Source organism: Arachis stenosperma, chromosome 3 (assembly GCF_014773155.1).
Source record: "Arachis stenosperma cultivar V10309 chromosome 3, arast.V10309.gnm1.PFL2, whole genome shotgun sequence".
In the NCBI taxonomy this organism is placed as follows: domain Eukaryota; kingdom Viridiplantae; phylum Streptophyta; class Magnoliopsida; order Fabales; family Fabaceae; genus Arachis; species Arachis stenosperma.
In genome coordinates, this window is record NC_080379.1 from 105,007,015 (window position 1) to 105,017,746 (window position 10,732).

Genomic DNA, 10,732 nt, shown 5'->3' on the forward strand with positions numbered 1-10,732 from the left:
TGCACCTTGAGCCTAGCCGTGACTTTAAATGTTTTGTCTCAAGGATTACTTGACACCGAAACACCACAAGCACTTAATTGGGGAACTCTCTTTGAGTTTTGATTTTTCTTTCAATTACTCCCAGACAGTGGTGCTCAAAGCCTTTGGCATACTCTGTTAAACGCACTTGGTCTCGACTCTAAGTGTTCTGTCTCAAGGATCACTTGACACAATCACACCACAAGCATATGACTAGGGAAACAACTCTTTGAGCTTTTAATCATGTCCGACCTCCCTAGTCATTGATGCTCAGAGCCTTGGACCTTGCTTTTATTATTATTTATTTATTTATATAATGATTTTTTTTCTTTTTCTGTTTCTTTTGCTTCAAGGATTAAATTTTTGTTTATTTCAGAGAAGTCATAATAATTCTCTAAATTCCTGTTCCTTATACATCAACATCTCTTGATTCAAATTCAAGTATGCACTATTCATATCATGCATTCAAAAATCACAGAAAATACCACCATATTTAAGTAAATAAGACTATTCTTAAAATCAAACTCAATTTCTCGTGCAATACATCACTTCTTTTTCTTTTCTTTTTAGATTCAAGTTCAGTGAGTGGTACATGAAACATCTTTTCAGCATTAAAGCAATTAAAAGGAAACTAATCCTATGATTCTAACTAATAAAAGATCATGCAACAAACAAAGCAAAATAACAGAAAGCCAGAACATAACATAGAAAAAAAAGAGGGGAGGAATAAAAGTGAAAGAAACTCAACCACCTTAGTTATCCTAGCGGTCGCTTTATTCTTCAAGTTGTGCTCCTCCGTGAAGATGATTCGCCTCCTTTTTTGGTGCCATAGGAATAAACAGAAAAACTTTAAGCGAAGCGTCAACACCAAACTTAAAGGTTTGCTTGTCCTTAAGCAAATAAGAACTGAAAATAGAAAGAGATAAATATTATGAGGAAAGAAAAATAAAAGGATAAAAGAATAAGAGAGAATTAGGATTGGGAGAGAGAGGAAGAAAACTAGGCAGTGAACTAGTGTGGCGCAAGCGACGCGAACGCGTGGAGCACGCGTTTGCGTGGGTCGCGCCTTCCCAAAATGACGCGAAAGCGTCAGGCACGCGATCACGTGCCATGGATTTTATGCTATTCGCGCAAAGCCAGCAGCGTGCCCGCGTGACTTTCTGTTCGCATGGCTTGGGATGCCTATTTTCATACGACGCGATAGCGTCGATCACGCTAACGCGTGGATGGCCGTTTGTGCAATCGACGTGATCGCATTGGTCACGCGTCCGCGTGACCAATTCCGTGCGTTTAGCACGACTCTTGCCCCAAGCCAGTACAACTCTCTGCCCAAACACTCTTTTACGTCGATTTCGCAGGTCACGCGTGGGCTTCTTTGTGCGAAAGGCTCCATTCTCGCGCCACTCCCGCGCAACTCTCTGTCAAATTTATTTTTCACACACATCCATCTGACGCGAACGTGTCAGCGACGCTTTCGCGTCGTGTGTGCGTTTTTTTTGAAATATAGCTTGAGGTGTTCGGTTCCTGGGAGAACATAGCTGCATGATCAAAAAATTAGTAATAACTCAATAAAAATAAAATAACTAAGAGAAATTACTACGAAAAATAGTGAAGGATACGAAATTATCGGGTTGCCTCCCGACAAGCGCTTCTTTAACGTCACTAGCTTGACGGTCAGTTCTGCTAGTTCAGCAGATGAGTGGACCTCTGGCGGTCAATCTCGCCTCCAAGATAGTGCTTCAATCTCTTGCCATTCACGGTAAATTTCCTGTCAGAATTTTCTTCTTGTATTTCCACATGACCATATGGTGAGGCTCTGGTAACCACAAACGGCCCTGACCACTGGGATTTCAGCTTCCCGGGAAAGAATTTGAGCCTTGAATTATATAGAAGCACTCTTTGTCCTGGCTCAAAGACTCTGATGGCAATCTTTTTGTCATGCAGTAACTTGGTTCTTTCCTTATAGAGCTTGGCATTCTCATAGGCTGAATATCGGAATTCATCAAGCTCATTCAACTGAAGCATCCGCTTAATTCCTGCAGCTTCTGAATCAAGATTCAGATACCTAACTGCCCAATAAGCCTTGTGCTCCAACTCAACTGGAAAGTGACAGGCTTTGCCATAGACTAACTGATATGGAGACATGCCAATTGGAGTCTTGTATGCTGTCCGGTATGCCCAGAGAGCATCATCAAGCTTTCTAGACCAGTCCTTTCTTGAAACACTGACGGTCTTCTCCAGAATCCTCTTAAGCCCCCTGTTAGAAACTTCAACCTGTCCACTTGTCTGAGGGTGATAGGGGGTTGCCACTTTATAACGGACTCCATATCTATGCAGAAGAGAGTCTAGCTGTCTGTTACAGAAGTGACTTCCTCCATCACTAATGAGTGTCCTTGGGACGCCAAACCGGCTAAAGATATACCTCTGAAGAAAGCCCATTACCACCTTGGCATCATTGGTGGGTAAAGCCACAGCTTCCACCCATTTGGACACATAGTCCACTGCCACTAGGATATAGTTGTTTGAATGTGAGGGTGGAAAAGGTCCCATGAAATCAATACCCCACACATCAAACAACTCAACCTCAAGAAGTCCCTGCTGTGGCATTTCATGGTTGGCAGGGAGATTTGTAGCTTTTTCACATCTGCCACAGTGCTTTACAAATGCTCTTGAGTCCCTGAAGAGAGTCGGCCAGTAAAACCCGCTCTGAAGGACTTTTGTAGCTGTCCTCTCACCACCAAAGTGGCCTCCATAATCAGACCCATGACAGTGCCAAAGAATCTGCTGCTTTTCCTCATCTGGGACACATCTCCAGATTATTCCATCTGAGCACCTTTTAAAAAGGTATGGTTCTTCCCAAATGTAGTACTTTGCATCAGTCAATAGCTTCTTCACTTGTTGCCTACTGTACTCCCTTGGGATAAAATTCATGGCTTTGTAATTTGCAATGTCTGCAAACCATGGTGCCTGCTGAATGAGGAACAATTGTTCATCCGGAAATGTCTCAGTCACAGCTGTGGGTGGTTGTTCTCCTGCTTCAGGCTCAATTCTGGAAAGATGGTCAGCTACTTGATTTTCTGACCCTTTCCTGTCTTTTATCTCAATATCAAACTCCTGAAGGAGTAACACCCATCTGATTAATCTGTGTTTAGAATCTTGTTTGGTTAGAAGGTACTTCAACGCAGCATGGTCAGTATAAACAATAACCTTAGAACCAAGTAAATAGGACCTAAACTTATCAACAGCATACACAACAGCTAATAATTGCTTTTCTGTAGTTGTGTAATTCTTTTGAGCATCATTTAACACACGACTGGCATAATAGATGACATGTACAAGCTTGCCATGCCTCTGTCCTAAAACGGCTCCTATAGCAAAATCACTAGCATCACACATTAATTCAAATGGTAAATCCCAGTTAGGGGGAGCTATAATGGGAGCAGAGGTAAGGTTTGCCTTCAAAGTTTCAAAAGCATGCTGACAGTCAGAATTAAAGACAAAAGGAACATCAACAACCAATAGGTTGCTCAATGGTTTAGCAATTTTAGAAAAATCCTTTATAAATCTTCTATAAAATCCTGCATGACCCAAGAAACTTCTAATTGCCTTAACATTAGTTGGTGGTGGTAATTTTTCAATTACCTCCACGTTTGATCTATCAACTTCAATCCCCTTACTTGAAATCCGGTGTCCAAGAACAATGCCTTCTGTAACCATAAAATGACATTTTTCCCAATTTAAAACAAGATTTTATTCTTGACACCGTTTCAAGACAAGAGATAAATGTTTAAGGCAGGATTCAAAAGAATTACCAAAAACAGAAAAGTCATCCATAAATATCTCAATAAACTTTTCAACCATATCAGAAAAAATTGAAAGCATACACCTCTGAAAAGTTGCTGGAGCATTGCAAAGTCCAAATGGCATTCTCCTGTAGGCAAATACTCCAAAGGGGCATGTGAATGCTGTCTTCTCTTGATCTTGAGGGTCTACTGCAATTTGATTATATCTAGAATATCCATCTAGAAAACAATAAAAAGCATGACCAGCTAACCTCTCAAGCATCTGATCAATGAAAGAGAGGGGGAAATGATCCTTCCTTGTAGCAGTGTTGAGCCTCCTGTAATCTATGCACATTCTCCATCCTGTGACTGTTCTTGTAGGAATAAGCTCATTCTTTTCATTCTTGATCACTGTCATCCCGCCTTTCTTGGGAACTACCTGTACAGGACTTACCCAAGGACTGTCAGAAATAGGGTAAATAATACCTGCTTCCCATAGTTTCATTACCTCTTTTTGGACCACCTCTTTCATAGTTGGATTGAGTCTCCTTTGTGGTTGCACAACTGGTTTGGCATCATCTTCAAGAAGAATCTTGTGCATACACTTAGTTGGACTAATCCCCTTCAAGTCACTAATGGTCCACCCAAGAGCTGTTTTATGACTCTTGAGCACTGAAACAAGCGCCTCTTCCTCTTCAGGTTTCAGAGAAGAACTAATAATCACTGGATATGAATCATTTCCACCCAAGAACACATATTTCAGGGAAGGAGGTAAGGGTTTGAGCTCAAGCTTGGGGCTTCCTCCTCCTTGCTTGGCGTGTTCATCAGCTTCTTTTGGGGTGGTGAATCATCAACTTCAACTAATTCATACTCAGAAATAGGATCCAGAACAGCATCAAGTACCTCAGATTCCAGTACTTCTTGAACAAGTGGTTCGATAACATCTATTTTCATGCACCCCTCAGAATCATTAGGGTGCTTGAGAGCTTCAAAAACATTCAGGACCACCTGTTCTTCATTGACCCTCAGGGTTAATTCACCCTTTTGCACATCAATCAGAGCTCTACCTGTAGCTAAAAAGGGTCTACCAAGTATAATAGAGGGTTTTACCTCCTCTTCCATGTCTAATATAACAAAGTCAACAGGGAAGATAAATGGTCCTACTTTAACAAGTAAATCTTCAACCACACCCACAGGTAATTTAATAGAAAGATCAGCAAGTTGAAGAGAAATACGAGTAGGTTTTACCTCCTCAATTTGAAGCTTTTTCATCACTGAAAGTGGCATGAGGTTGATGCTAGCTCCAAGATCACATAAAGCTCTCTGAATGCCGACTTCTCCAATGGTGCAGGGAATGACAAAGCTTCTTGGGTCTGGCATTTTCTCAGGAAGGGTGTGTTGAATAATTGCACTGCATTCCTTAGTTAATACCACAGTTTCTTGCTCCTTCCAATTCCTCTTGTGGGTCAACAATTCTTTCATAAATTTGGCGTAGAGAGGCATTTGCTCTAGAGCCTCTGCAAAAGGGATGTTGATCTGCAGCTTCTTGAAGACATCTAAAAATTTAGAGAATTGCTTTTCCTTGGACGCCTTCTGAAGCCTCTGAGGATATGGCATTTTTGGCTTATATTCAGGAGCCTTTGGTAAGGTGGGATAGTTGTCAAGAGAGTCAGGAAACGGGTTGTCTGCATGCGTAGGAGGGGCGTGTTCTACCTCTTCCTTCTTCTCCTCTCGAGCTTCTCCTTCAACTGGATCTTCATTGACCTTGGTCTCAGAACCAGCTACCTTACCACTTCTCAATTGAATGGCCTTACAATCTTCTCTTGGGTTCACCACTGTATCACCAGGGAATGTATTTGGAGACCTTTCAGGTAATTGCTTGCTCATTTGACCCATTTGCACCTCCAAGTTTCTAATGGAGGCCTTGGTTTCTTGCATGAAACTCATTATCATTTCCCATTTAGAATCTTCTTGGGTTTTAGAATTTGCCTACTGAGGTGGTTGTTGTTGCTGAGACTGAAATTGGCAGTTATTATAGTTGTTCTGTTGAAAACCGCCCTGAGGATTATTGTTGAAGTTTTGAGGTCTCTGAGGTTGATCTCTCCACCCAAATTTTGGGTGATTCCTCCACCCTTGATTGTATGTCTTAGAATATGGATCATTGTTGGGATTTTTAGGACCACTCCCCATGTAATTCACCTGTTCAGAAGAAGGTTGAGCATAATCATAATTATCATTTTGCATAAAATTACCTGCCATATCATAAGAGACTTCCTGTGTTGGATTTTTGGTGTTGATAGCTGAGACTTGCATGCCACCCATCTGTTGAGTAAGTAGATTTATTTGCTGAGACATCAGCTTGTTCTGAGCAAGAAGAGCATTAACAGCTTCTACTTCTAACACGCCTCTCTTCTGAGGGGTCTCAGAGTTCACAGGATTCCTGTTAGATGAGTATAAATATTGGTTGCTTGCAACCAATTCAATCAGCTCAATAGTCTCCTATGGTGTCTTCTTTTTGTGCAATGAACCGCCTGCAGAAGTGTCTAGGCTCATCTTGGATATCTCACCCAAGCCTTCATAAAAGATATCCAGTTGGGTCCATTTGGAGAACATATCTGGAGGGCATTGCCTAGTCAGTAGCTTGTATCTCTCCCAAGCTTCATACAGAGTTTCACCATCCTTCTGTCTGAAGGTCTGAACCTCCAACCTAAGCTTAGTCAGCTTCTTAGGTGGGAAAAATTTTGTGAGAAACTCAGTAACAACCTTGTCCCAAGTATCCAAACTCTCCTTTGGTTAGGAATCTAGCCATAGCTTTGCTTTATCCCTCAGGGCAAACGAAAAAAGTATGAGTTTGTACACCTCTGGATTCACTCCATTTGTCTTCACAGTATCACATATCTGCAGAAAATCAGATATGAACTGATTTGGATCTTCATGAGGAAGTCTGTGATACTGGCAATTTTGTTGCACCAAGGTGACCAATTGTGGCTTCAACTCAAAGTTGTTTGCATTTATAGGAGGCACCACAATACTTTTTCCATAAAGATCCGCAGTAGGGGCAGAATAAGAGCCAAGCACTCTCCTCTGTTGATCATCCCCATTCGGATTTACCACATTGGCATTAGCATTATTATTTGTCATAGTGGATTCTGCAGCCTTGCAAAGTCTTACTTGTTGTAAACGCCGCCTGAAAGTCCTTTCAGGTTCAGGATCAAAGCCTAAGAGATGTTCTTTGTCTCTGTTCCTGCGCATAAACAAACAGAACACAAGAAAGAGTGGGAATCTCTACGTCAGAGTGTAGAGAATTCCCAGTGAGGTAACCTGTGTAAAGAGATAAAAATATAGAATAAAATAAATAGAAGAATAATAAATAGGTAACACCAAACTTAATTTTAGAAATTAAGAGAAATATTGGTACTATTTATTTAATTTTTTTATTTTTTTAGAGATAATAAATAAACTAAAACTAATAAAATATAGAAAGAGAAAATAAAACAATGGAAGTAAACAAAAACAAAAATAAAAGAAAGTAAAAATAGAAAGAAATAAAAATAAAATAATAAAATAAAAATAAAAACAAATGAATTAAGGAAAAAAAGAAAGAAAGATCAAAGCAAAAGGACGTAGGGGAAACAGGGGGGACGAACGAACTGTATGGGAAATAAAATAATAAAAGAAAAAAAAATTAGAAAAGAAAAATTAATAATAATAAAATAGAACTAATTAAAATTAAAATGCCTAATCTAAGCAATCAAACAACTAATAGTTGTTAATCACAGTCAATCCCCTGCAACGGCACCAAATACTTGGTGCGGTATTTTATAACCCACACTTACTAACCGGCAAGTGTACCGGGTCGTACCAAGTAATACCTTACGTGAGTAAGGGTCGATCCCACGAGGATTGATGGATTAAGCAACAATAGTATTTGATAGAATTAGTTAGGCAAGCAGAAAAGAGTGTTTTGGTATTCAAAGAGCATTAAACACAGACAAATAAATAAGTTGGAAATAATATAATGAGAAGATAATTAAGGTTTCAGAGTTATCTATTTTTCCGGATTAATTTTTATTAATAACTAATTTAATCATGCAAGATATAATTTCATGGCAAACTATATGTGACTAGGCCCTAATTCCTTAGACCTTCCTAGTCTCCTCTAAAATTCATTAACTACCAATTCCTTGGTCAGTTAATTCCAATTAGAGGGTAAAAATCAATTTTTAGTTTATATGCCACAAAAATTCTAATCACCCAAAAATAAGGGGATTATATGTCACGTATCCCATTAAATCCAAATAATTAAAATTTAGGATAATATGTTTCCAAGCTATTGTTCAAGTAAAGAGCTTTTCCAAGTTTTACAAGAACTCAATTAGAACATGGGTCATACTTCCGTTCCACCCATATTCATAAAATAAAGAACAAAAACAATTATTGAAATATAAATCAAAGCATGGAATAAATTAGAAAGATCAAACGAATTAATCCATTACAAATAGACAGAGCTCTTAACCTTAACAATGGAGGATTAGTTGCTCATGGTTCAGAGAAGAAAAATAATGGTTCTGGTAACAATCTCCTCCTTGTCTAAATGTACAGAGTTTCTATTTATTACTAATCCTAATAGGTTTGAAATCAAAAATTAAAAATAATATCTTTTCCTAAAAGATAAGATTTGAATTTAAATTCGAATTAATTAACAGATCTTTAGTTGATGGTTGGGGACCACTTGATTTGTCCATTCTGCAACTTCTAATCTGTGTTTTCTGGGCTGGAAAGTGGGTCAAAACAGCCCAAGATTCGTAACCAGCGTCATTTGTATTTTTGTAGATCGCGCATGTGACGCGTCCGCGTCGTCCACGCGCTCGCGTCATTTGTGCAGATTTCAGTCCACGCGTTCGCGTCAGGCACGCGATCACGTCATTGCAATTTCTCCATTCCGCGCGGTCGCGTGAGCCATGCGTCCGCGTTGGTCTTCGCTGGTCATCTTTTTTGGTTTCTTCTTTTTCTCTGCAGAAACTTCATCAAATCCTTCCGAATGCTACCTAAAATAAATAAAATTGCGCAAAACTCAAAATAGCATCTATAGTGGCTAAAATATAATTAATTCTAAATTAAACTCAACAATTTAGATGCAAATTCACTAGAAAAAGATAGATAAGATGCTCATGCATCAACGTGTTTTAAAAACAAATTTGAAACATTGTGCCACTTAATGACACGATGTGCGTTACGTTCTGTGCGCATCATCAATGAAGGGTGTGAAATGTCACTTTTGCTCCTAGTGTCTTATAAATACTATATTCTTCCCTCTTTCTTTCCTTTTCCACTTCTGAAACATTAGCACCATTTTCTCTTTTTCCTTCACTTCCTTCTTTCTTGTACTTTGTTCCAGCATTCATGATTTCTCCATCTTGAAGCTTTTAGAGGATTTTGTTCGCACTTTGAGAGAGGATCGTTCAGGTTTTTGCAATTTGTATTGCCCTTCTGTTTTCGCGCTCCTTCAAGGTTTGTGCTTTATTTCCTTTTTGTTGTTTTTCTGTATTCTGGGTAGTATCCGTGTTTGTTTCGAATGAATGGTGATTTTGAAATATTGCTTGTGATTGCAACTTTGAATTTGGGGTTTTGCAAAAATTTGATTTTGGTTGTTGAAAGATTTTTACTTGCTTTCTTTTGCTGTTAATGTGATTCTGAATGTGGGGTTCTATATTGCCCCCAAATAATACAATTTTCGTATAGGATATGGCTTCATTTCTACATGTGAGAGATATAGTATAATTATTGTGCTTCGGGAGGATTTCACGACATCGACCCGACCTCTTTTGAATTTGTGAATGCTTGTGTTGCTTATGCTTTACGTTCGTGATGTTGGTGGTGATCTTTGAAATCAACCTGACCTTCTAATTGCTTCCCTTGTTTTGTCCGATTTATAGTGATGAATTTTTGTTTTTTTGTATTGTAGGTGTAGCTATATGTCTTGTTCAGTAGTTCGTAGCATGTCATCTAAGGTCCCGTCTGGCTTGACCTGGGTAGATTTAACCGTTCTTACCTTTGTACCTGTTAATGATAACGAATATGCCAAAGTCTTTCGTAGACATCATAGGTTATGTTTAAGTCGAGAGGATGAGAGGAATTATGAGATGTTGTTGCTGACCCTGAGGAGAAGGTCTACTTCCCCCGACTTGATAGGTCGGAACAACATTTCATATATGTCTATGATTGTTTCTTTACGAAGTTAGGGGTTATCTTTTTTTTTCTGAGTTTGAGTCCAAGGTCCTTAAATTTTGCAATATTGTCTCTACCCAATTGCATCCCAATTCTTGGGGCTTCTTAAAAATATACCAAATTCTTTGTCGGGAACTGGATGTCCGACTTTCTCTTAAAGTCTTCTTTTATCTATTCGTGCTCTCAAAACCCTTTAGCTTTAAAAAACACGGTTGGCTCTCTTTCTGTGCCCTTTAGGGTAGGAAATGTTTTGCTATTTTTGATGAGTCTTTCCACGATTTTAAAAATTATTTTTTTAAGGTCCGATCTGTAGAGGGTGTCTAACCTTTTTTCTTGAATGATGAGTGATAAGCCCTTTTACCCTTTGTATTGGAAAGAAAATCCTGTGATAGTCAAATATAACTTGGATGACTTAGACAATGTAGAGAAGAGTGTGGTCGGGGTGTTCCAGGAATTTTGGGACTGAGCTCCTTATCTTAATACAAAAAGGTATCTAAATTGATGTCATTCGTTGGATTGGCTAACTACTATTGGAGATTTATTAAGCGATACTCTACCAAGGCTATACTATTAACCAATCTTCTCAAGAAGAATCAATCTTGAAAATTGTCAAAAGATCTTTGATGAGTTGAAAGCTGCTATCAGGAAAAGACCAGTACTAACATTATCCGACTACTTAAAGGTGTTTGAAATCCATATTGATG

The 10,732-nt window shown here is 38.9% G+C and overlaps 1 non-coding gene across 1 annotated transcript; it reads left to right on the forward strand.

The window, feature by feature from the left end:
* Positions 1-6,408: 6,408 nt before the first annotated feature.
* Positions 6,409-6,515, forward strand: LOC130972329 (small nucleolar RNA R71). Its single transcript, XR_009083514.1, has one exon. It is a non-coding gene; the product is annotated as a small nucleolar RNA R71 (small nucleolar RNA).
* Positions 6,516-10,732: the final 4,217 nt, after the last annotated feature.